The sequence below is a fragment of the Pseudophryne corroboree genome, chromosome 2 (genome assembly GCF_028390025.1).
Source record: "Pseudophryne corroboree isolate aPseCor3 chromosome 2, aPseCor3.hap2, whole genome shotgun sequence".
Lineage (NCBI taxonomy): Eukaryota > Metazoa > Chordata > Amphibia > Anura > Myobatrachidae > Pseudophryne > Pseudophryne corroboree.
In genome coordinates this window covers 442,575,927-442,603,021 of record NC_086445.1, presented here as the reverse complement: position 1 = coordinate 442,603,021, position 27,095 = coordinate 442,575,927, and the positions used below count along the sequence as shown (strand labels likewise).

Sequence of the window (27,095 nt, the reverse complement as noted above, 5' to 3'; positions counted from 1 at the left end):
GTTTGTTTGGGCCCCCACCAAAAAAGAAGCAATCAATCTCTCCTTTCACAAACTGGCTCTATAGAGGCAAGATATCGACCTCATCCTCCGATTCCTCACCCCTTTCACTGTGTACATCCTCCTTCTTACAGTATTAATTCGTTCCCACTGCAATCCACTATCATAGGTCCCTGTGTACTTTCTGGAGGTAATTGCTGGTAAAGGTCTTCCCGGAGGAATTTATAATTCATTTTGCTGAACATCATCTTCTCCACATTTAGTGGAAGTAACCTCCTACTCCGATCGCTGACAAGGTTACCGGCTGCACTAAACACTCTTTCAGAGTACACACAAATTAAATTTCACATGGAAGCTAGTTAACAGGTATTAGCTTCACTGATTTCTGAATAAGCAAAGCTGAAATGTCAAGTGAATGGAATTTTGAAGCAGAACAAACTATTTTCAAAAAGTTTTTTTTCCAGTAATACAGGGGGAGATTTAGCAAAGTATGAAGAGAGATAAAGCACTAACCAATCAGCTACTAACTAGAGATGAGCGGGTTCGGTTTCTCTGAATCCGAACCCGCCAGAACTTCATGTTTTTTTTCACGGGTCCGAGCGACTCGGATCTTCCCGCCTTGCTCGGTTAACCCGAGCGCGCCCGAACGTCATCATGACGCTGTCGGATTCTCGCGAGGCTCGGATTCTATCGCGAGACTCGGATTCTATATAAGGAGCCGCGCGTCGCCGCCATTTTCACACGTGCATTGAGATTGATAGGGAGAGGACGTGGCTGGCGTCCTCTCCATTTAGATTATAAGAGACTGAGAGAGATTTACTGGAGCTGACTAGGAGGAGTACTGTTACTGTAGAAGTGTAGAGACTGAGTGGAGAGAGTTTACTAGTGAGGACAGTGCAGTTTACTTTATAATCCGTTCTCTGCCTGAAAAAAGCGATACACAGCACACAGTGACTCAGTCACATACCATATCTGTGTGCACTGCTCAGGCTCAGGCCAGTGTGCTGCATCATCTATTATCTATATATAATATTATATATATCTGTCTGACTGCTCAGCTCACACAGCTTATAATTGTGGGGGAGACTGGGGAGCACTACTGCAGTGCCAGTTATAGGTTATAGCAGGAGCCAGGAGTACATAATATATTATATAGTGAGTGACCACCAGACACACAGTGCAGTTTATTTAATATATCCGTTCTCTGCCTGAAAAAAGCGATACACACAGTGACTCAGTCAGTCACATACCATATCTGTGTGCACTGCTCAGGCTCAGGCCAGTGTGCTGCATCATCTATTATCTATATATAATATTATATATATCTGTCTGACTGCTCAGCTCACACAGCTTATAATTGTGGGGGAGACTGGGGAGCACTACTGCAGTGCCAGTTATAGGTTATAGCAGGAGCCAGGAGTACATAATATATTATATAGTGAGTGACCACCAGACACACAGTGCAGTTTATTTAATATATCCGTTCTCTGCCTGAAAAAAGCGATACACACAGTGACTCAGTCAGTCACATACCATATCTGTGTGCACTGCTCAGGCTCAGGCCAGTGTGCTGCATCATCTATTATCTATATATAATATTATATATATCTGTCTGACTGCTCAGCTCACACAGCTTATAATTGTGGGGGAGACTGGGGAGCACTACTGCAGTGCCAGTTATAGGTTATAGCAGGAGCCAGGAGTACATAATATATTATATAGTGAGTGACCACCAGACACACAGTGCAGTTTATTTAATATATCCGTTCTCTGCCTGAAAAAAGCGATACACACAGTGACTCAGTCAGTCACATACCATATCTGTGTGCACTGCTCAGGCTCAGGCCAGTGTGCTGCATCATCTATATATATTATATATCTGTCTGACTGCTCAGCTCACACAGCTTATAATTGTGGGGGAGACTGGGGAGCACTACTGCAGTGCCAGTTATAGGTTATAGCAGGAGCCAGGAGTACATAATATTATATTAAAATTAAACAGTGCACACTTTTGCTGCAGGAGTGCCACTGCCAGTGTGACTGACCAGTGACCTGACCACACTGACCACCAGTATAGTTAGTAGTATACTTATATTGTGATTGCCTGAAAAAGTTAAACACTCGTCGTGTGACTTCACTTGTGTGTTTTTTTTTTTTTTATTCTATAAAAATAAAACTCATTCTGCTGACAGACAGTGTCCAGCAGGTCCGTCATTATATAATATATAATATATACCTGTCCGGCTGCAGTAGTGATATATATATATTTTTTATATCATTTATCATCCAGTCGCAGCAGACACAGTACGGTAGTTCACGGCTGTGGCTACCTCTGTGTCTCTGCACTCGGCAGGCAGTCCGTCCATAATTGTAATACCACCTAACCGTGGATTTTTTTCATTCTTCTTTATACATACATAGTTACATAGACATCTTCTCTTTATCAACCAGTCTATATTAGCTGCAGACACAGTACAGTACGGTAGTTCACGGCTGTGGCTACCTCTGTGTCTGCACTCGGCAGGCAGTCCGTCCATAATTGTATACCACCTAACCGTGGATTTTTTTCAGTCTTCTTTATACATACATAGTTACATAGACATCTTCTCTTTATCAACCAGTCTATATTAGCTGCAGACACAGTACAGTACGGTAGTTCACGGCTGTGGCTACCTCTGTGTCTGCAGTCGGCAGGCAGTCCATAATTGTATACTAGTATCCATCTCCATTGTTTACCTGAGGTGCCTTTTAGTTGTGCCTATTAAAATATGGAGAACAAAAATGTTGAGGTTCCAAAATTAGGGAAAGATCAAGATCCACTTCCACCTCGTGCTGAAGCTGCTGCCACTAGTCATGGCCGAGACGATGAAATGCCAGCAACGTCGTCTGCCAAGGCCGATGCCCAATGTCATAGTACAGAGCATGTCAAATCCAAAACACCAAATATCAGAAAAAAAAGGACTCCAAAACCTAAAATAAAATTGTCGGAGGAGAAGCGTAAACTTGCCAATATGCCATTTACCACACGGAGTGGCAAGGAACGGCTGAGGCCCTGGCCTATGTTCATGGCTACTGGTTCAGCTTCACATGAGGATGGAAGCACTCAGCCTCTCGCTAGAAAAATGAAAAGACTCAAGCTGGCAAAAGCAGCACAGCAAAGAACTGTGCATTCTTCGAAATCCCAAATCCACAAGGAGAGTCCAATTGTGTCGGTTGCGATGCCTGACCTTCCCAACACTGGACGTGAAGAGCATGCGCCTTCCACCATTTGCACGCCCCCTGCAAGTGCTGGAAGGAGCACCCGCAGTCCAGTTCCTGATAGTCAGATTGAAGATGTCAGTGTTGAAGTACACCAGGATGAGGAGGATATGGGTGTTGCTGGCGCTGGGGAGGAAATTGACCAGGAGGATTCTGATGGTGAGGTGGTTTGTTTAAGTCAGGCACCCGGGGAGACACCTGTTGTCCGTGGGAGGAATATGGCCGTTGACATGCCAAGTGAAAATACCAAAAAAATCAGCTCTTCGGTGTGGAGGTATTTCACCAGAAATGCGGACAACAGGTGTCAAGCCGTGTGTTCCCTTTGTCAAGCTGTAATAAGTAGGGGTAAGGACGTTAACCACCTCGGAACATCCTCCCTTATACGTCACCTGCAGCGCATTCATAATAAGTCAGTGACAAGTTCAAAAACTTTGGGTGACAGCGGAAGCAGTCCACTGACCAGTAAATCCCTTCCTCTTGTAACCAAGCTCACGCAAACCACCCCACCAACTCCCTCAGTGTCAATTTCCTCCTTCCCCAGGAATGCCAATAGTCCTGCAGGCCATGTCACTGGCAATTCTGACGAGTCCTCTCCTGCCTGGGATTCCTCCGATGCATCCTTGCGTGTAACGCCTACTGCTGCTGGCGCTGCTGTTGTTGCCGCTGGGAGTCGATGGTCATCCCAGAGGGGAAGTCGTAAGCCCACTTGTACTACTTCCAGTAAGCAATTGACTGTTCAACAGTCCTTTGCGAGGAAGATGAAATATCACAGCAGTCATCCTACTGCAAAGCGGATAACTGAGGCCTTGACAACTATGTTGGTGTTAGACGTGCGTCCGGTATCCGCCGTTAGTTCACAGGGAACTAGACAATTTATTGAGGCAGTGTGCCCCCGTTACCAAATACCATCTAGGTTCCACTTCTCTAGGCAGGCGATACCGAGAATGTACACGGACGTCAGAAAAAGACTCACCAGTGTCCTAAAAAATGCAGTTGTACCCAATGTCCACTTAACCACGGACATGTGGACAAGTGGAGCAGGGCAGGGTCAGGACTATATGACTGTGACAGCCCACTGGGTAGATGTATGGACTCCCGCCGCAAGAACAGCAGCGGCGGCACCAGTAGCAGCATCTCGCAAACGCCAACTCTTTCCTAGGCAGGCTACGCTTTGTATCACCGCTTTCCAGAATACGCACACAGCTGAAAACCTCTTGCGGCAACTGAGGAAGATCATCGCGGAATGGCTTACCCCAATTGGACTCTCCTGTGGATTTGTGGCATCGGACAACGCCAGCAATATTGTGTGTGCATTAAATATGGGCAAATTCCAGCACGTCCCATGTTTTGCACATACCTTGAATTTGGTGGTGCAGAATTTTTTAAAAAACGACAGGGGCGTGCAAGAGATGCTGTCGGTGGCCAGAAAAATTGCGGGACACTTTCGGCGTACAGGCACCACGTACAGAAGACTGGAGCACCACCAAAAACTACTGAACCTGCCCTGCCATCATCTGAAGCAAGAAGTGGTAACGAGGTGGAATTCAACCCTCTATATGCTTCAGAGGTTGGAGGAGCAGCAAAAGGCCATTCAAGCCTATACAATTGAGCACGATATAGGAGGTGGAATGCACCTGTCTCAAGTGCAGTGGAGAATGATTTCAACGTTGTGCAAGGTTCTGATGCCCTTTGAACTTGCCACACGTGAAGTCAGTTCAGACACTGCCAGCCTGAGTCAGGTCATTCCCCTCATCAGGCTTTTGCAGAAGAAGCTGGAGGCATTGAAGAAGGAGCTAAAAGGGAGCGATTCCGCTAGGCATGTGGGACTTGTGGATGCAGCCCTTAATTCGCTTAACAAGGATTCACGGGTGGTCAATCTGTTGAAATCAGAGCACTACATTTTGGCCACCGTGCTCGATCCTAGATTTAAAGCCTACCTTGGATCTCTCTTTCCGGCAGACACAGGTCTGCTGGGGTTGAAAGACCTGCTGGTGACAAAATTGTCAAGTCAAGCGGAACGCGACCTGTCAACATCTCCTCCTTCACATTCTCCCGCAACTGGGGGTGCGAGGAAAAGGCTCAGAATTCCGAGCCCACCCGCTGGCGGTGATGCAGGGCAGTCTGGAGCGACTGCTGATGCTGACATCTGGTCCGGACTGAAGGACCTGACAACGATTACGGACATGTCGTCTACTGTCACTGCATATGATTCTCTCAACATTGATAGAATGGTGGAGGATTATATGAGTGACCGCATCCAAGTAGGCACGTCACACAGTCCGTACTTATACTGGCAGGAAAAAGAGGCAATTTGGAGGCCCTTGCACAAACTGGCTTTATTCTACCTAAGTTGCCCTCCCACAAGTGTGTACTCCGAAAGAGTGTTTAGTGCCGCCGCTCACCTTGTCAGCAATCGGCGTACGAGGTTACATCCAGAAAATGTGGAGAAGATGATGTTCATTAAAATGAATTATAATCAATTCCTCCGCGGAGACATTGACCAGCAGCAATTGCCTCCACAAAGTACACAGGGAGCTGAGATGGTGGATTCCAGTGGGGACGAATTGATAATCTGTGAGGAGGGGGATGTACACGGTGATATATCGGAGGGTGAAGATGAGGTGGACATCTTGCCTCTGTAGAGCCAGTTTGTGCAAGGAGAGATTAATTGCTTCTTTTTTGGGGGGGGTCCAAACCAACCCGTCATATCAGTCACAGTCGTGTGGCAGACCCTGTCACTGAAATGATGGGTTGGTTAAAGTGTGCATGTCCTGTTTTGTTTATACAACATAAGGGTGGGTGGGAGGGCCCAAGGACAATTCCATCTTGCACCTCTTTTTTCTTTTCTTTTTCTTTGCATCATGTGCTGATTGGGGAGGGTTTTTTGGAAGGGACATCCTGCGTGACACTGCAGTGCCACTCCTAGATGGGCCCGGTGTTTGTGTCGGCCACTAGGGTCGCTAATCTTACTCACACAGCTACCTCATTGCGCCTCTTTTTTTCTTTGCGTCATGTGCTGTTTGGGGAGGGTTTTTTGGAAGGGACATCCTGCGTGACACTGCAGTGCCACTCCTAGATGGGCCCGGTGTTTGTGTCGGCCACTAGGGTCGCTAATCTTACTCACACAGCTACCTCATTGCGCCTCTTTTTTTCTTTGCGTCATGTGCTGTTTGGGGAGGGTTTTTTGGAAGGGCCATCCTGCGTGACACTGCAGTGCCACTCCTAGATGGGCCCGGTGTTTGTGTCGGCCACTAGGGTCGCTAATCTTACTCACACAGCTACCTCATTGCGCCTCTTTTTTTCTTTGCGTCATGTGCTGTTTGGGGAGGGTTTTTTGGAAGGGACATCCTGCGTGACACTGCAGTGCCACTCCTAGATGGGCCCGGTGTTTGTGTCGGCCACTAGGGTCGCTTATCTTACTCACACAGCGACCTCGGTGCAAATTTTAGGACTAAAAATAATATTGTGAGGTGTGAGGTATTCAGAATAGACTGAAAATGAGTGTAAATTATGGTTTTTGAGGTTAATAATACTTTGGGATCAAAATGACCCCCAAATTCTATGATTTAAGCTGTTTTTTAGTGTTTTTTGAAAAAAACACCCGAATCCAAAACACACCCGAATCCGACAAAAAAAATTCGGTGAGGTTTTGCCAAAACGCGTTCGAACCCAAAACACGGCCGCGGAACCGAACCCAAAACCAAAACACAAAACCCGAAAAATTTCAGGCGCTCATCTCTACTACTAACTGCCATTTTCAAACACAGCCTGTAACATGACAGTTATAACTAGAGATGTGCGGCTGGCACTTTTTGTGTTTTGGTGCTAATCCCACTTTCGTGTTTTGGTTTTGGCTTGGTTTTGCCAAAACCACCCTTTAGTGTTTTGGTTTTGGTTTTGGGTCTGGATGATTTTTGAAAAAACATAAAAACAGCTAAAATCACAAAATTTGGGGGTAATTTTGATCCTACGGTTATTATTAACCTCAATAACATTCATTTCCACTCATTTCCAGTCTATTCTGAACACCTCACAATATTGTTTTTAGGCCTAAAAGTTGCACCGAGGTAGCTGTATGACTAAGCTAAGCGACACAAGTGTGCGGCACAAACACCTGGCCCATCTAGGAGTGGCACTGCAGTGGCAGACAGTATGGCAAATTAAAAAAATAGGCCCCAAACAGCATATGATGCAAAGAAGAAAAAGAGGTGCAATGAGGTAGCTTTATGACTAAGCTAAGCGACACAAGTGTGCGACACAAACACCTGGCCCATCTAGGAATGGCACTGCAGTTACAGACAGGATGGCACTTATAAAAACTAGTCCTCAAACAGCACATCATGCAAATAAGAAAAAGAGGTGCAAGATGGAATTGTCCTTGGTCCCTCTCACCCACCCTTATAATGTATAAATAGGACATGCACACTTTAACAAACCAATCATTTCAGCAACAGGGTCTGCCACACGACTGTGGCTGAAATGACTGGTTTGTTTGGGCCCCCACCAAAAAAGAAGCAATCAATCTCTCCTTGCACAAACTGGCTCTATAGAGGCAAGATATCGACCTCATCTTCATCCTCCGATTCCTCACCCCTTTCACCGTGTACATCCTCCTCCTCACAGAGTATTAATTCGTCCCCACTGGAATCCACCATCACAGGTCCCTGTGTACTTTCTGGAGGCAATTGCTTGTAAAGGTCTTCCCGGAGGAATTTATAATTCATTTTGATGAACATCATCTTCTCCACATTTAGTGGAAGTAACCTCCTACGCCGATCGCTGACAAGGTTACCGGCTGCACTAAACACTCTTTCAGAGTACACACTGGAGGGGGGGAAACTTAGGTAAAATAAAGCCAGTTTGTGCAAGGGCATCCAAATTGCCTCTTTTTCCTGTGAGTATACATACGGACTGTCTGACATGCCTACTTGGATGCTGTCACTCATATAATCCTCCACCATTCTTTCAATGGTGACAGAATCATATGCAGTGACAGTAGACGACATGTCAGTAATCGTTGCCAGGTCCTTCAGTCCGGACCAGATGTCAGCACTCACTCCAGACTGCCCTGCATCACCGCCAGTGGGTGGGCTCGGAATTCTTAGCCTTTTCCTCGCACCCCCAGTTGCGGGAGAATGTGAAGGAGGAGCTGTTGACGGGTCACGTTCCACTTGACTTGACAATTTTCTCACCAGCAGGTCTTTGAACCTCTGCAGACTTGTGTCTGCCGGAAAGAGAGATACAACATAGGTTTTAAATCTAGGATCGAGCACAGTGGCCAAAATGTAGTGCTCTGATTTCAACAGATTGACCACCCGTGAATCCTGGTTAAGCGAATTAAGGGCTCCATCCACAAGTCCCACATGCCTAGCGGAATCGCTCTGTTTTAGCTCCTCCTTCAATGTCTCCAGCTTCTTCTGCAAAAGCCTGATGAGGGGAATGACCTGACTCAGGCTGGCAGTGTCTGAACTAACTTCACGTGTGGCAAGTTCAAAGGGTTGCAGAACCTTGCACAACGTTGAAATCATTCTCCACTGCGCTTGAGTCAGGTGCATTCCCCCTCCTTTGCCTATATCGTGGGCAGATGTATAGGCTTGAATGGCCTTTTGCTGCTCCTCCATCCTCTGAAGCATATAGCATATAGAGGGTTGAATTCCACCTCGTTACCACCTCTTGCTTCAGATGATGGCAGGGCAGGTTCAGGACTGTTTGCTGGTGCTTCAGTCTTCGGCACGCGGTGGCTGAATGCCGAAAGTGGCCCGCAATTCTTCGGGCCACCGACAGCATCTCTTGCACGCCCCTGTCGTTTTTTAAATAATTCTGCACCACCAAATTCAATGTATGTGCAAAACATGGGACGTGCTGGAATTTGCCCAGATGTAATGCACGCACAATATTGGTGGCGTTGTCCGATGTCACAAATCCCCAGGAGAGTCCAATTGGGGTAAGCCATTCTGCGATGATGTTCCTCAGTTTCCGTAAGAGGTTGTCAGCTGTGTGCCTCTTATGGAAAGCGGTGATACAAAGCGTAGCCTGCCTAGGAACGAGTTGGCGTTTGCGAGATGCTGCTACTGGTGCCGCCGCTGCTGTTCTTGCTGCGGGAGGCAATACATCTACCCAGTGGGCTGTCACAGTCATATAGTCCTGAGTCTGCCCTGCTCCACTTGTCCACATGTCCGTGGACATTGGGTACAACTGCATTTTTTAGGACACTGGTAACTCTTTTTCTGACGTCTGTGTACATTTTCGGTATCGCCTGCCTAGAGAAATGGAACCTAGATGGTATTTGGTACCGGGGACACAGTACCTCAAACAAGTCTCTAGTTGCCTGTGAATTAACGGTGGATACCGGAACCACGTTTCTCACCACCCAGGCTGACAAGACCTGAGTTATCCGCTTTGCAGCAGGATGACTGCTGTGATATTTCATCTTCCTCGCAAAGGACTGTTGGACAGTCAATTGCTTACTGGAAGTAGTACAAGTGGTCTTCCGACTTCCCCTCTGGGGAATAGGCTAGGTGCGGGAATAGGCTAGGGCGCATAGGCTAGGTGCGGTTTGCAGGGATAGGGGTAACCAATCTAGGCCTACCATTGCTAAATTCCTAGATTACAGGGACAAAGAAAAATTGCTACAGGCTTACCGCGCCGCCCCTGAACTGCGAGTGGGGGGCCAAGGGATCTTGGTGTTCCAAGACTTCTTGGCCTTGGTCTCACAAAAGCGAAAGGCATTTTCAGAGGTCTGTAGGTTCTTGGTGGACAAAAAAATTAGATTTGCTTTACTTTACCCGGCCAAACTAAAACTGACTGAAAATGCCCGCACTCAGCTGTTTACTGACCCCCAACAAGCGAAATCACATTTCCTTAGACATGACCGCCCCTCGCCAGCCCACTCTCATGCCAGCTCACGGGATTAAATATGTCACAATCATATAAACTTTACTCACTTTATATTGTGAAGGGGGGCAGACGCTTGGTCTGTGCCCACTTGGTAGCCATGCCCTTACAACTTTAGTTAATTTATTTGCTGTCAAGTCAGTATTTGTTATTTGTATTGTTTTTGTTTCATAGATGGAGCATTCCCTCCATTGGTTGGGAATCCTCAGTTTGTTGGCATGGGCCAGTTGGACGACCCATGTTTAGTTATGTATCTAAAAAATGGAAATGTATTACTTCACTTGACCTTACTAAATGTAATAATCTGCTGAGCCTCCCTTGCGGTATTTCGGGGTTGTGTGGCGGGGGGAGGGGGCTGGGACCTGAACGCCATAGAATTTAGGGCCTTTGCTGTTATACTCTTTGAGAGGGAACAGTTTCTCACCTTTGGGGATGTTTGGGACACATCAGGGTACCTCTTTCACCCCTTCACCCATGATGATGGTTTCACAACTGAGGGCCTGAGCTGACAGGAGGCAGCCTCAGTTGTAGGGGCTGAGGTGTAGAGAAACCTGGGAGGTTGTATCAGACCCCTGGACATGTAAGTTACATGTAAGAAGATTGCCCGAAGGCGTGACCACGACAACCAAGATAAAAGTCAATGTTGTTTATTTGACAAACTCCATGCAACACAGCAGCAATAAAAGAGAAACATAAAATCAGCAGTTTAAATGACACAGTTCCTGGGTACTACAGGATGGCAATGGCCACAGGGCTCTGGTAGTATGAGACAGTTCTTATTATCTTCTAGATGGAAAGTCCTTACCAGACCCCACTGTAGTAATGGAAATAGCCCAGGATCATACCAGCTGATGTTCCATGGAAAGCTGGGCTGCTGTAGATAAAGTGACTGCTGTGGGTACTGATTGGAACCAGACAGATGTAGACACGGAGTGGATTACTGGATGGAACCAGCCAAATAATAAATGAAGCTTGAGAGCGATGAAATATGAATGATATATGGAGCTTGAGAGCGATGAAATATTAGTACCGGTGGTAAATGGAAATCTGCAGAAATGGTACCGGCACTTTAAGAAGAGCTGATCTCTGCTGGAAGCTAAATGCTGGAAGCAGGTGAATCTGTAGCTGGAAACAGATGAGTCCTAGAGGACTGGAGAGTCAGGCTGCACTGCAGGATGGTAGGCAGGTGCGGGTCTCTTTAGTGGAAGCTTGGAGACAGGAACTGGAACCTGGAAAACAACCACAGGAGAGAGACAGACTGGAACAAGGTATGACAAACAAAGCACTGACCATTTCCTGGCCCAGGCACAGGATACTTATACCTGCAGCAATGCAGGCATTGGCTGGGCAATTATGCAGATTTTCAGAGGCAGTGGATTGGTGGAACTGAGACATGTGATTGGATCCAACATGGCTGCGCCCATGTTAGAACTTGGAGGGAAAGCTGGTTTGGAAACCATGTGGAAACATAACAGTAATGGCGGCGCCGGCCGCAGAGGACAGGAGACGCCATGCAGGATTCAAACATGGCGCCGCTGTGACAGCGTCTCAGCGTGACAGGAGGGATATGCAGAATGTGGACACAGATGAGATCCGGCCTTGGAACGCTGAGCCAGCCTCAGGAGACATCTGAAAGGCAAGTAATGGCGTCCAGATACCCGGATCGTGACAGATGGCGGGTAATACTGGCTGCACATCAGCTAGTCGGGATGCCCCACACTGTTCAATACTGTCTTGGAACGTTGGTGGATTAAACACCCCGATCAAGAGGTAAAAAGTACTCATTCACCTTCGTCGGAAACAGCCTTCTATCACCTTTCTCCAGGAAACTCATTAGAGACTTGGTGATGAGTCTACTTTACGTGCCCCCTGGATAACGGAATACATACAGGCCTCTTACTCCTCAAAGTCCAGAGGGGTGGCAATCTTATTTCACAAACACTTGAGATACGAGATTCTCCATACGCTGGTGGATCCCGAAGGCAGATATTTAATTCTTGATGTAGTACTTGAGGGTAGAAAATTTACCTTAGTGAATTTATATGCACCCAATGTGGCAACCGGGGAATTTTTACGTCATCTTACACAGATTTTAGCAAGCAGAACCAATTACTTTTTAATAGTTGGTGGGGACTTCAACACGATTGACGATCCCACACTGGACAAGTCGTTCCATGTCACTAGACCGACCTCCCCATGTTGGCAATTTATACAGGAAATGAAGGAACTCTTAGAATTGAGTGACCCATGGCGTTTATTACACCAAACTGACAGGTCCTATAGTCATCTTTCTAGGGTACATGGCTCTATGTCCCGGATAGATTATATATTGCTGGCCAATCATCTATTGGATCAGACGAAAAGTGCTGCATTAGACGATATTGTTATCTCAGACCATGTATTGTCCGATTAGAGCTTTATGTTGATTCCCTGGGGGCCGTAGACCGCCTTTGACGTTTCCCAGATCACCTTTCTAATTCAGAAGATTTTAAGAAATTCTTATTGAACTCCTGGCATAACTTTGTAGATGACAACATAGAACATTGGGATGATACGGTGCTGTTTTGGGAGACGTCGAAGGCGGCGTTGCGGGTCACATAATTAGCTATGTAGCAAAATTGAGGAAGGAAAGCTCGAGACAATATCATATTTTACACAACGCAATGTCCCGGAGCTTCGCTATTTATAAAACCATTCCCTCTGAGGAACATCTAGAGAGGTATGTAAGGGATAAAAAATTACTTGATGCCTTTTTGATGGCTCAAGCACAACAACGCTTAGACTACATCAAATTTCATTATCATAAATGGGGCAACAAAACTGGTAAACTCCTGGCCACAATGTCTAAACCGAGGAGACAACGCTCTTTTATAGCGGCTTTGAGAGACGATTCCCAGAACAAAACCTATAAGACGACAGATGACATTTTAACACACCTGAGTGATTATTACGCTGACCTTTACAGCCCCATATCCCCACATGAGGAGTTACAGAGGGAATTCTTGACTAGGGCGAATTTACCTCAACTAAGCATTGATCGACAAGAGGTGCTCGAGGGGGACATCAGGGAAGAGGAAATACAGAGGGTTATTGCTTCTTTGCAGCCACACAAATCACCTAGACCCGATGGGTTCACAGGGACCTATTATAAACTGTTGCAACGGGAACTGATACCGACGTTGCTAGAACTTTTTAATTTAATCTACAGGGAACACCCACACTACTCTTCATTTTCTCAAGCATTCACAACCCTAATCCCCAAACCAGATAGGGATTTATTGTCAGCCAACTCATATAGGCCCATTACTCTTTTAAACTCTGATTTTAAGATTTTTACGAAAATAATGGCCAACAGGTTACAACTAATTCTCCCTGACTTACTGACGGACCATCAATATGGTTTTGTTTGGGATCGCCAGTCGGTTAAAGTCATCCGAACGGCCATAGCGCCACAATTGAGTCTAGGAATTCACCCCTTTCAGAACATATCCTCTTAAGCCTCGACACACACAAAGCTTTCGACACTGTGGCGTGGCATCATTTATTTAATGTGTTGGAACACAGGGGCTTCAACAACAGGTTTGTGAGCCTCATTAAATATTTATACACTACCCCGAAAACCTCGTTATTGGTCAATGGCAAACGTGGAGCCCAGATAACTATGCAAAGGGGCACTAGGCAGGGCTGCCCCTTGTCCCCTCTTCTTTTTAATTTGTCCATAGATCCCCTCTTCCGAATTTTACAAGACTCAACCATTTATCAGGGTATTCCTATTGGAAACATGGAGATAAAATTGTCTGCCTTCGCAGATGATGTCCTATTATATATAGGGAACCCTAGGGAGTCTTTACGGGATGCTTTGGGATTGTTGAACGATTTTTGTAAAATATCAGGCTTTCAAGTTAACCTTGCCAAATCTGTGGGTTTATATTTAAAATCGGGGAAAAGAAGTCTGGGATGGGGAAGTCGGTTGCCTATCAAGTGGGCTCCCACATACATCACATATTTGGGCGTCAAACTCCCTAAATATCCATCAGACTTATATAGGCTAAATGTTAAGGCGGCAATTGACAACATAGCGAAAGAGCTGAATGCTTTGAAGAACTTGATGCTATCGTACCTAGGACGGGCCAATTTGATCAAAATGTGCACGTTCCCCAAACTGTTGTATATCATGCAATCCCTCCCTATACTGCTCAGTAGATCTGATTTGTCATACATAACCAAATTGTTCAGACAATTCATATGGAAGGGTAAAGGACAGCATATAGCTATGCATAAATTACAACAACCTGAAGCTAACGGAGGAGTTAGTTTTCCAAACGTCCAGATTTATAACCATGCTTCTTTATTGAGATTTTTAAGAGACTGGTTACATAATAGTGATATATACACTAATACACAGCTGGAGGCACAATTTGTAGGGTCCAGAAACCTGATATCTTTCCTTCACGGGGTGGAAGCGGAATTCGACCAAGACCTGAAAGATGACCCTCTTCTGTGGATGGTATATCGTCTATGGCATATTCTTAGACGTGCTAGGAATTTAGGTGGGTACAAATCCTTGTTTCTGACATTCCTGGGCAATCCGGAGTTCCAACATGGGGAGGCGGTCTTTCCGTTCACGCTGTTCAGTAAAGGGGGCCTGAAAAATATACGGCACGTAATTAATGAGGGTGGAGGGAGGCCATTATCATTTGCGGAGGCGCGGGAGGTTTATCCATTTGTCTCTAATTTCCCGTTAGCATTTTTTCAGATGCAACATTATGCCAGCTCGGTGCTTACAACTCTATCGGGGGCGGATTTTACCAACGATTTAGATACTATGCTACTGACCCCTCCTGCCATGAAACGAACTATGTCCAGACATTATAGAAAATTTACCATTTTATTTGATCATTCTGTATCACAATCTGGGATGCAAAAATGGACAACTGATTTCCCTAGGCTTACATGTGAAATACTTTTAAACAGCTTGCTTCAATCCTGTAAATTACTGCCTTTGGCACAATACCAGGAATTGTTCTATAATATTATCCATAGGGCCTATTTCTCCCCGTACAAGCAATATATGGCAGGTATGACGGATTTGGATAGATGTCTGAAATGCCATACACCCGAATCTGATCTCCTGCATTGTTTTTGGCTATGCCCGATGATCCGCCGTTTTTGGCTGCAAGTACGGTGATATGCCACGGAAGAGTTGATTAATTTTATTCCCTTCACAGCGGAATGGGCAATTTTCGGGATACTCCAGACGGGGCAGAAAGTTGCAAAAGGATGCAAATGGTTACTCTTGGCGATTAGTGCAGCGGCACGAAAGGCGATTTTGCAGTCCTGGATCCTTAAGGATCTTCCCACCCTGCCTCTATTCAAAGGGAAATTACACCACCTATTTCAAATGCACTGGATAGAAACTACTATTCAGAAAGACAAATTGGTGGGACAGTTTTTCGAGTCTTGGGAAAGTTATATCGCCACCCTCCCCACTGATTTTCAAATTAGAATAAAAAATTCACTAAAAGGGCCGATGTGGTATGAGACTAGATTGGCACTTGGTGACCCTCCCATAGTGATAGTAAATTGAATGCTGGTGGTGATATACAGAAGTAAAAGGGCAAAAAAGTGCGCTACCACAGCTGCTATCCGGGTAAACTAAAAAGGAGTTTCACCACACTCCAATGACGAATAGACAAACAAAAAACATATAGGATACCACTGAACCGGCGCTGTAGGGAGGTCAATTGTTTTCGTGTTCATGCAATCTCATTTCTTTGGCTCAATGTACCCAAAAGAAAGAACATAGAAGGAACATGGTGTGATACCTTCTAAAAACAAATTTAATATCACAAGTTCACATAAAATTAAAATATAAAAGGTCAGTGTGTTATGACCAGTAATCTCTTGTTCTATTTAAACAACAATAGATATCTAGGCATTCTTTGGTGGACTGTATCCTGAAAGGATAGGCAATGGGTAATTACCAAATGCAGGTTGAAAACTGGCACAAACAGTTTTACTGGCGTATGGACTTCAGGCTTTCCAGCTGCAGCAGGAGAGTTCCTCTGATGTCCGTCCGCCTTCCTTCTTTGGCATAGATCGTACCACGTCCTCCTCTCACGAGTAGATCCACCGGGGTACCAATATAGATCCATTGAAAAAATTATGACACGCCACTGGGATGTTTTGAAAAAGGACCCAGTAATAGGATCAGTTTTGCCAAATAGACCTGTTTGCATCTACCGTAAAGCCCCCAATATAGGTAACAGTCTTGTACGAAGTGCATGCCCACCGGCAAAAGAACCGGGGAGAATTAAATCAAAGGGTTTCTATAGGTGCATGTCATGTATTGCATGTAAAGAGATCAAAATGGTGAATCAAAGTAAAACAAGCACAATGAATATTAATGAAAAAACTTTTGAGATAAAGGACTTCATTACGTGCGCCACAAGAAATGTGGTTTATGCAGTGGAATGTAATTGCAATCTTGTATATATCGGGCGAACCTCAAGAGCATTAAAAGTAAGATTAGGAGAGCACCTGAGGAATATTAAAAAGGGTCTGGAAACCCATGCTCTCTCTGATCACTTCAGAAAGGTGCATGGATGCTCCACATCAGCCATTAAACGATTTGCAGGATTGCAGTGGATACAGGGACACTGGAGAAGGAGGGATCTCCCATCTCAACTAGCAAAGGCTGAAATGCGCCTGATATATGATATGGGCACCCTCCAACCAGGAGGATTGAACATAGATTTCGAAGTGAAATGGTTTTTATAGTGTTCTGATTAACCGTGTTTTTATATCTGATTCTAATATGTACCCTTTTGCTTTTATAGAATGTTTACATACTGCAGACGTGATCCTCTTAGTCTATTAACACTAGCCCATTAAAACAAAGGACTTTGTGGGTGTTTTTCATGGCTGATCAATCAGTGTAACCATGGCAATAATTGAAGCTGACATGTAACAGACGTGAAAGCAGCAAGATAAGCTATCCGAACTCACAAGTCATCACTATGGTAACGACTCCCGTTGGAATCACGGACAGACTACAAGACGACGGGATGACGTGTGCATCATCACGTGACCCGCGTCACAACGCAATGACGTAATCTCACGTGACCCAAAGCCGGTCATATGACCGGAGTACGAGAACTACCCTGTGATATACAACGGTAACTGGGGGAAACTGAATACGGGGGTGTGACTTGCGAGCATGTGATCAGACCATGCATGATAATTCCAGCACTGATTGGAGATTTAGAGGGTGATGTCATGGGAGGTTGCTCCTGGCACACGAGTGTCATAGACTTATAGCGATAATTATGTATAGGGACCAGCTGTGCCGGGACCAATCAGAAGATAGGAGGGGACTTTTAAACTGGATTTAGAGACAAAAGTGGCATTCTCAAAGGGAGCTGACCTTGAAAAAGACCCAGGCAGGGTCGGAACGCGTGGGTACCCCGGTGGATCTACTCGTGAGAGGAGGACGTGGTACGATCTATGCCAAAGAAGGAAGGCGGACGGACATCAGAGGAACTCTCCTGCTGCAGCTGGAAAGCCTGAAGTCCATACGCCAGTAAAACTGTTTGTGCCAGTTTTCAACCTGCATTTGGTAATTACCCATTGCCTATCCTTTCAGGATACAGTCCACCAAAGAATGCCTAGATATCTATTGTTGTTTAAATAGAACAAGAGATTACTGGTCATAACACACTGACCTTTTATATTTTAATTTTATGTGAACTTGTGATATTAAATTTGTTTTTAGAAGGTATCACACCATGTTCCTTCTATGTTCTTTCTTTTGGGTACATTGAGCCAAAGAAATGAGATTGCATGAACACGAAAACAATTGACCTCCCTACAGCGCCGGTTCAGTGGTATCCTATATGTTTTTTGAATGCTGGTGGTGTTGTATGGTCCCGGCTTCCTCATAACCCCAAAGCAGGGAAACTAGCAGGTTTCTTTTTTAATTTTTTTTTCTCTCTATGACACTATTACTTATAGTCTATTTACATTGATATGTAACCAGTGGTATTACGATGTATAACTGACAATGTTTATTACCACACCTGATTGTACATCGTGGATCTGATGTTAATTGGTACTGATGATTTTTCTACTCACTGACTTGGTTACTTGCATGTACCTTTTTCTTTTTGTTCTACAGGGAACACCCAAACTACTCTTCATTTTCTCAAGCATTCACAACCCTAATCCCCAAACCAGATAGGGATTTATTGTCAGCCAACTCATATAGGCCCATTACTCTTTTAAACTCTGATTTTAAGATTTTTACGAAAATAATGGCCAACAGGTTACAACTAATTCTCCCTGACTTACTGACGGACCATCAATATGGTTTTGTTTGGGATCGCCAGTCGGTTAAAGTCATCCGAACGGCCATAGCGCCACAATTGAGTCTAGGAATTCACCCCTTTCAGAACATATCCTCTTAAGCCTCGACACACACAAAGCTTTCGACACTGTGGCGTGGCATCATTTATTTAATGTGTTGGAACACAGGGGCTTCAACAACAGGTTTGTGAGCCTCATTAAATATTTATACACTACCCCGAAAACCTCGTTATTGGTCAATGGCAAACGTGGAGCCCAGATAACTATGCAAAGGGGCACTAGGCAGGGCTGCCCCTTGTCCCCTCTTCTTTTTAATTTGTCCATAGATCCCCTCTTCCGAATTTTACAAGACTCAACCATTTATCAGGGTATTCCTATTGGAAACATGGAGATAAAATTGTCTGCCTTCGCAGATGATGTCCTATTATATATAGGGAACCCTAGGGAGTCTTTACGGGATGCTTTGGGATTGTTGAACGATTTTTGTAAAATATCAGGCTTTCAAGTTAACCTTGCCAAATCTGTGGGTTTATATTTAAAATCGGGGAAAAGAAGTCTGGGATGGGGAAGTCGGTTGCCTATCAAGTGGGCTCCCACATACATCACATATTTGGGCGTCAAACTCCCTAAATATCCATCAGACTTATATAGGCTAAATGTTAAGGCGGCAATTGACAACAAGAGCGAAAGAGCTGAATGCTTTGAAGAACTTGATGCTATCGTACCTAGGACGGGCCAATTTGATCAAAATGTGCACGTTCCCCAAACTGTTGTATATCATGCAATCCCTCCCTATACTGCTCAGTAGATCTGATTTGTCATACATAACCAAATTGTTCAGACAATTCATATGGAAGGGTAAAGGACAGCATATAGCTATGCATAAATTACAACAACCTGAAGCTAACGGAGGAGTTAGTTTTCCAAACGTCCAGATTTATAACCATGCTTCTTTATTGAGATTTTTAAGAGACTGGTTACATAATAGTGATATATACACTAATACACAGCTGGAGGCACAATTTGTAGGGTCCAGAAACCTGATATCTTTCCTTCACGGGGTGGAAGCGGAATTCGACCAAGACCTGAAAGATGACCCTCTTCTGTGGATGGTATATCGTCTATGGCATATTCTTAGACGTGCTAGGAATTTAGGTGGGCACAAATCCTTGTTTCTGACATTCCTGGGCAATCCGGAGTTCCAACATGGGGAGGCGGTCTTTCCGTTCACGCTGTTCAGTAAAGGGGGCCTGAAAAATATACGGCACGTAATTAATGAGGGTGGAGGGAGGCCATTATCATTTGCGGAGGCGCGGGAGGTTTATCCATTTGTCTCTAATTTCCCGTTAGCATTTTTTCAGATGCAACATTATGCCAGCTCGATGCTTACAACTCTATCGGGGGCGGATTTTACCAACGATTTAGATACTATGCTACTGACCCCTCCTGCCATGAAACGAACTATGTCCAGACATTATAGAAAATTTACCATTTTATTTGATCATTCTGTATCACAATCTGGGATGCAAAAATGGACAACTGATTTCCCTAGGCTTACATGTGAAATACTTTTAAACAGCTTGCTTCAATCCTGTAAATTACTGCCTTTGGCACAATACCAGGAATTGTTCTATAATATTATCCATAGGGCCTATTTCTCCCCGTACAAGCAATATATGGCAGGTATGACGGATTTGGATAGATGTCTGAAATGCCATACACCCAAATCTGATCTCCTGCATTGTTTTTGGCTATGCCCGATGATCCGCCGTTTTTGGCTGCAAGTACGGTGATATGCCACGGAAGAGTTGATTAATTTTATTCCCTTCACAGCGGAATGGGCAATTTTCGGGATACTCCAGACGGGGCAGAAAGTTGCAAAAGGATGCAAATGGTTACTCTTGGCGATTAGTGCAGCGGCACGAAAGGCGATTTTGCAGTCCTGGATCCTTAAGGATCTTCCCACCCTGCCTCTATTCAAAGGGAAATTACACCACCTATTTCAAATGCACTGGATAGAAACTACTATTCAGAAAGACAAATTGGTGGGACAGTTTTTCGAGTCTTGGGAAAGTTATATCGCCACCCTCCCCACTGATTTTCAAATTAGAATAAAAAATTCACTAAAAGGGACGATGTGGTATGAGACTAGATTGGCACTTGGTGACCCTCCCATAGTGATAGTAAATTGAATGCTGGTGGTGTTGTATGGTCCCGGCTTCCTCATAACCCCAAAGCAGGGAAACTAGCAGGTTTCTTTTTTAATTTTTTTTTCTCTCTATGACACTATTACTTATAGTCTATTTACATTGATATGTAACCAGTGGTATTACGATGTATAACTGACAATGTTTATTACCACACCTGATTGTACATCGTGGATCTGATGTTAATTGGTACTGATGATTTTTCTACTCACTGACTTGGTTACTTGCATGTACCTTTTTCTTTTTCTTTTTTTTTTAGAAATTTTTAGAGTTTAACAACAAGATTGATATGCAGAAAATCCATTTGACAAAAAAAAGAGCACGTACTGTACAGGTGGTCTTCAGTATGCCGAATGTCGGGATCCCGGCGCACAGTATACTGGTGCCGGGATCCCGACACCCAGCATACCGACAGATACTCTCCCTCGTGGGGGTCCACGACCCCCCTGGAGGGAGAATAAATAGAGTGGTGCACTCGCGCCACCGTGCCCGCAAGGGGCTCCTTTGCGCTCGCCACACTGTCGGTATGCCGGCGGTCGGGCTCCCGACACCGGTATGCTGGTCGCCGGGAGACCGGCCGCCGGCATACCATACTACACCCTACTGTACTTGTTCGGAACATAACAATAACAATGTATTAGCATTTAAGTAAAAAGAAAGAGGGACAAAGGAATCAGTCAGGTATGCCCGAACTTAGTGAACAATAACAGGAAGCGTATAGGCGGTGAAGCCAATGGAAGGCTGAGGCATACTACTTAATGAGATATCGATGTGAAGGAAAGCTAGATAGAAACATAAGATAGCAGAAAGAGAAAGGAAAGAAATAGGGAGAAAAAAAGGGGGGAGAGGGGGGGGGGTATAGCCGGCCGGTCCCAAGTGCCAGTATCAGACGACACGGCAATACCGAATGAACACAAGTGTAAACCGGCACAGCCATGTGTATAACCCCAATTAAAACTAAAATTTATATGGTGGCTAACGGTGGTTCAGCTCCACAATGTGTTGTCCAGGGAGTCCAGGTTGCAATAAAATGAGCGGGAGTGTCGTGAAGTACCGCAGTGATTCTAGTCTGTAGGTATGCCAAATAGCGTTAATAGTTGCAGGAACAGTAGGGGGCAGTACAGACTTCCATTTAGCCGCAATTTGGCACTTAGCCGTGTTTAGAATATGCTTAACTAGTTTCTGATGTCGGCGAGGAGTGTGAGGTAATGGACGGGATAGTAGAGTATAGAAAGGAGATGTCGGGATTGACAGACCAAGAATATCAAAGATTAGCTTATGAATCTTGGTCCAGTACCCCTTAATCAGTGGGCAACTCCCCCAAATGTGCAGCAGGGTTCCACGGTGACCACATTGTCTCCAACAGCCGTCCGAGCAGGAAGGATATATTGAATGGAGGCACGTAGGTACCAAGTACCAGCGATAGTATGATTTGTAAGAATTTTCTTTAATCCGAACCGAAATGGAGCTCTTGGAAATTTCCATTTTGATATCAGACCACTCCTCGATAGTCAGAGTCTCACCCACCTCTCTTTCCCAAGCTATTTCGTGGGCTTCTTTTTGGGGTAGATTATGAGCAAGCAATATTTGATATATAGCCGGAAGTAAACCCTTAGTGGACTGGCAATTATGGCATAAGGATTCAAAACCCGACTTACTCCTCACTGTGAGAGGACCGGGGATAGAGTTATAAAAGTGGCGTATCTGTAAGTATTGATAAAAATCTGAGTGTGGGAGGGAGAAGCGGGATTGCAGATCAGCAAACATTGGGAACGAGTGAAGGGGAGCGATATCTAGAAGGAACAGTATATTTTTATCCGTCTATGAGTCAAATACTACATGATCTGCCCCCGGCGGAAAACTAGGGTTGTTCCATAAGGGAGTTAAGAGGGGATGAAGGGACCATAACTGGTAAAGCCGTGAACAAAAGTCCCACATAGATAGGGTAAAACGTACAGTGGGAAGTAAAGAAGAAGCAGGTGGGCGATATTTCGGCGCACACCATAAGAGGTAGTAAGAAGAGTACGTCCGAAGTGTGGATGCCTCTAGGTGCGTCCAGACTCTGGCAGCATAGAGATCAGAATAGGTTTTAGTCAAATATATGCCCAGGTATTTGAGTCTGTCAGTTTGCCAGGTACATGGGAAAGAAGATTGAAGAAGGCGGAGTTCCGGGTCCGCAACATGTAGGGCCAGGATTTAAGTTTTATCTGAATTAAGATTATAGTTTGAAAAACGACTGTAGGTCGTGATCTCCCCCAACAGGTTAGGGAGGGAGACATGAGGATCCGTAAGAGTGAGGATAACATAATCAGCGTACAGTGCGATTTTATGATTCTGATGTCCTACCACTATACCTGATATATTACGATTCAGTCTAATCCTAGCAGCGAGCGGTTCCATAATTAGGGCGAAAAGCAGGGGCGAAAGGGGGCAACCCTGTCTAGTGCCGTTTCTAATAGGGAGAGGATCAGAAGATAGGCCATTGACCAAGATGGAGGCTGAAGGATTATGATATAGCGAGGTGACGCCTTTATAAAAGGCCCCATGCAAGCCCATATTGAGAAGTGTTTGCCGTATAAATGGCCAAGCCACCCGATCGAAGGCCTTTTCCGCGTCAAGGGCCATCACCAGGGTTGAAAGGGACTTGTCTTGTGCAAGGTGGATAAGGTCAATGAGGCGCCTAGTGTTGTCAGCAGCCTATTTGGGATAAATCCAACTTGGTCGGGGTGTATGAGGGAGGGCAGGAGGGAAGCAAGCCTGTTCGCCAGGATTTTAGCAAAGAGCTTTAGGTCAACATTCAAAAGAGAGCTAGGTCTATAGTTCTTCATCTCTAGGGGATCTCTATCTGGCTTAGGAATAATAATAATGTTGGCCCTGGTGGTGGCCTCGTCAAATGAACCTCCGTCCAGTACTGAGTTAAATAAAGATGTAAGCACAGGAAGCAGGGGGACAGTGAATTTTTTATAATATAAGGCGGTAAAACCATCAGGACCAGGGGCCGCTGAGCGGCGAAGTTGTTTAATGGCCGCCAAGATTTCTTCTACAGAAATGGGGGCATTAAGTCTCATCAAATCCAGCTCAGAAAGTTTGGGAAGACAACAAGAGGATAAATATTGTTGCAGTCCGGGGGCCAGATGAGAGTCAGAATCAGCGGTAGGCGGAAGGTTATATAAGAGCGAATAATAGTCTCGAAATTGAGAAGCCATTACCGTCGGATGAAACGTAGTGGAACCGTCAGCGCATCGTAGGGTGACAATGCGGTTTTGAGTAGGTTTCGCTTGCAACTTCCGGGCCAGCAAGGTGTCAGCTCTATCAGACTTCTCATAGAACCTCTGATGCTCCCACAAGAGCGCTTTGACTGCCTTAGTGTGAGAATTTGAGTCAGTTGGCCCTTAACTGCCAACAGCTTGAAATATGTTTTTTTCTTGGGGCGGCGCTGGTGCAAATGAGTCAGTGCAGCGAGTTCCGTTTCAAAGTGTCTGATACGCTGTGTCTCACTTTTCTTTTGGGCAGAGGAAAGACTTATGAGATGGCCACGAATGGTGGCCTTATGTGCCTCCCACAACACTGAGGGAGCGATATCTGGAGATGCATTGTCAGTATAAAAATTTGTCAACGCAGTAGTGATATCAACAATAGTGCATTTCTTGAGGAGAAGTGATTCATTCAAGCGCCAAGAGCAAGCAGGGAAGGGGGGGGGGGTGAGGAAGGAGTGGACAGCTCAAATAGCACAGCGGAATGATCTGACCAGGAGATGGGTAGCGTCTGAGCACCGAGGAGCCTCTGAGTCGTGGCACGATCAACAAAGACATAGTCAATCCGAGTACAGAGATCATAAGGGGAGGAGTAATGTGTAAATCCTTTTGCTGAGGGATACAAAGTTCTCCAGCCATCATACAAATTATAAAGTGATAACTGAGATTGTAGCAGTTTAGCCAATTTAGTAGGGGTATGAGGAGCAGCGCCAGGATGGGATCTGTCCATAAGAGGGTCCATAGTAACATTACAGTCACCCCCAATAATAGTCATACCAGTAGGGAGCCGAGATAGGTCACCGAAAAAGGCAATGAAAAGGGAACCCTGCTGCGCATTGGGTGCATATATGGAAGCTAGAATGAGAGGAACCTGACCATAGGAACATGATAGAATAACATAGCGGCCTTGGGCGTCCGAAATGGTATCATGTACCACTATGGGAAGACCACGGCGTAACATGATAGCCGTACCTCTACGCTTGGCAGGCATAGTTGAGTAATAAACATGTGGAAATTGTTTACAGGACATAGAGGGGTGGGGGGATTTAAAATGGGTCTCCTGGAGTAAGACAATATCGCATTTCCGTCTATTAAATAATTGAATGGCCATGGCGCGTTTGGTAGGAGAGTTGAGGCCATTAGCATTAACCAACACAACGTTCAAAGTCATGGTGGGAAAGAGCGTGCATAATGCAAAGTGATGGGCAGGAAGGGACCAGACCGGCTATGGAAACAGAAGTGGTGAGAAGAGAAGGAAGGAGAAGGAGAAAACGGGAAAGAATCTGCATAGAAATACAGAAGGGAGAGACCCTTACCTATATAAGGGCCGGGTCCAACAAGGAAAGGGTAAGCGCTGTCCGGGCGCACCCTTTGGTGGGGGGCTTGGGCTTGTAGCAAAAGAGCTAAGAGAAAGAGGAGAAACATACAAAGGAAGATACAAAGGGAGTGACCACGTGACAGGTGAATAAAAAAGGATGACTAATTTGGAGCATTAAGGGAAATGTGGGGATGTTGAGTAACCTAGGCAGAAGGGATCAATGGAACATAATAGTCAATAATATCAGGAACTGAGTAAAGGTGAAAACTACCTAAACAATGTAAAGAAAACAAAAAAATGGAGAATTAACCCGCCAAAAATTATGCAATGAACCAGCTAAACAGCCTAGACGGAGTCAGCCCAGTAGCGGGGAACCCCCAGTCACATATTAAGAGAAAGATAACCATAACAAGCCGGACCTGGTGGAGTAGAGGCGAGAAACAGAAACAGTACCAAAGGTCCGAGCAATCGTCCACAATCGGCCAGCACAGTGCAGCCAAATAAATGACCACAGCATGTCGCCGAGTGAGGAGGTCCGCCCGATGAATCACAACCACCAGGCCATATATAAAATATGGGGGACAAAAGTTAACAAGCTGGACCTGGTCGAGTGACAGCCTTCTAGGGCCGTGTGACAGAATGGTCAACATGTAAGAGGCAAGAAACAGAGACATTACGAAAAGGCCCGAACAACGTCTACAATCGGTCGGCACAGCACAGCCAAATAAGTGGCCACAGTGTGTCGCTGAGTGAGGAGGTCCGCCCGGAAAATCACACTCACCAGGCCATATAAAAAATTTAAAAAAAAACATGGGGGACAAATGTTAAAACAAAACAAACAATAATGTGTGGAAACCCAAAACAGTAGAAATCACATTAATGAAAGCTATGTCACGAAATACCAGAGAATGTTCAAGTGAAAGACCATTCTGGAGCTGGTGCCCTGGGGCCCGAGGTAGAAGGTGACAGCTGGTTCCGGATCGCTTCGGGTAGATCTGCAAAAATACCAAGAGTCTTAAGTAAATCAAATCCCTGCGTCGGGGTTTTGATAGCAAACAGTTCCATTCTGAGTGACTTGCAATTGGAAGGGGAAGCCCCACTTGTACTTGATGGAATGGACGCGGAGCACCTTGGTTACATCGATGAGGTCTCTGCACTTTTTAAGGGTAGAGGGAGCAAGATCCTGGAAGAGCTGTAGCTGGGAGCCGGCATATGAAACCAATGGGGTCCCTCTAGCCGCCATCATGATCCGCTCCTTGGTAGTGTAGTAGTGAAAACGTATAATAACGTCACGTGGTGGTTGGTTCGGAGGCGGTTTAGGTCGGAGGGCCCTATGGGCATGGTCCAGATGAAGGAGGGCCTCAGGGACATTCGGGACCAGCTGTAGAAAAAGGTTCTCCAGGTACTCTGGGAGAGACTCAGTGGACACACTCTCAGGGATGTTACGAACACGAATATTGTTTCGGCGATTGCAATTGTCAGTATCCTCTATGTGGTCTCTGTACGCTTCCATATCAGCTCGAATGTACGAGAGTTCCTGTTCAACTACAGTTTGAAAGTGGCAAACTTCATCGACTTTGCGTTCCAAGGAGTCAGTACGTGAGCCCAGGTCAGCCAGTTCGGTTCTAAATTCAGTTAAGACCGCCATCATCTCAGATTTAATCATTTTCGTAACAATGGCCACAATATCTTGGGTAGAGAGTGGGGCAGCGGAGGCTGTGGTATCAATAAAATCAGATGATTGATCAGCGGAGGGTGAGTTCCGAGCCGAGGAACCGGCTCTCTCCCAAGGGCAAGATACTA

At 45.3% G+C, this 27,095-nt stretch overlaps 1 long non-coding RNA gene across 2 annotated transcripts in view; it reads right to left on the bottom strand.

Moving 5' to 3' along the window:
- Positions 1-14,527: 14,527 nt before the first annotated feature.
- LOC135050867 (uncharacterized) overlaps positions 14,528-27,095 on the bottom strand; it is a 129,021-nt gene continuing 116,453 nt past the window's right edge. The window contains exons 3-4 of one of the 2 annotated variants that reach the window (XR_010241885.1): positions 19,554-19,763; positions 14,528-14,794 (exon numbers count right to left, since the gene is read on the bottom strand). This is a non-coding gene — a long non-coding RNA (uncharacterized LOC135050867). Of the gene's footprint in view, positions 14,795-19,496; positions 19,764-27,095 lie in introns of those variants that run through there. The other variant, XR_010241884.1, reaches the window with a different exon arrangement.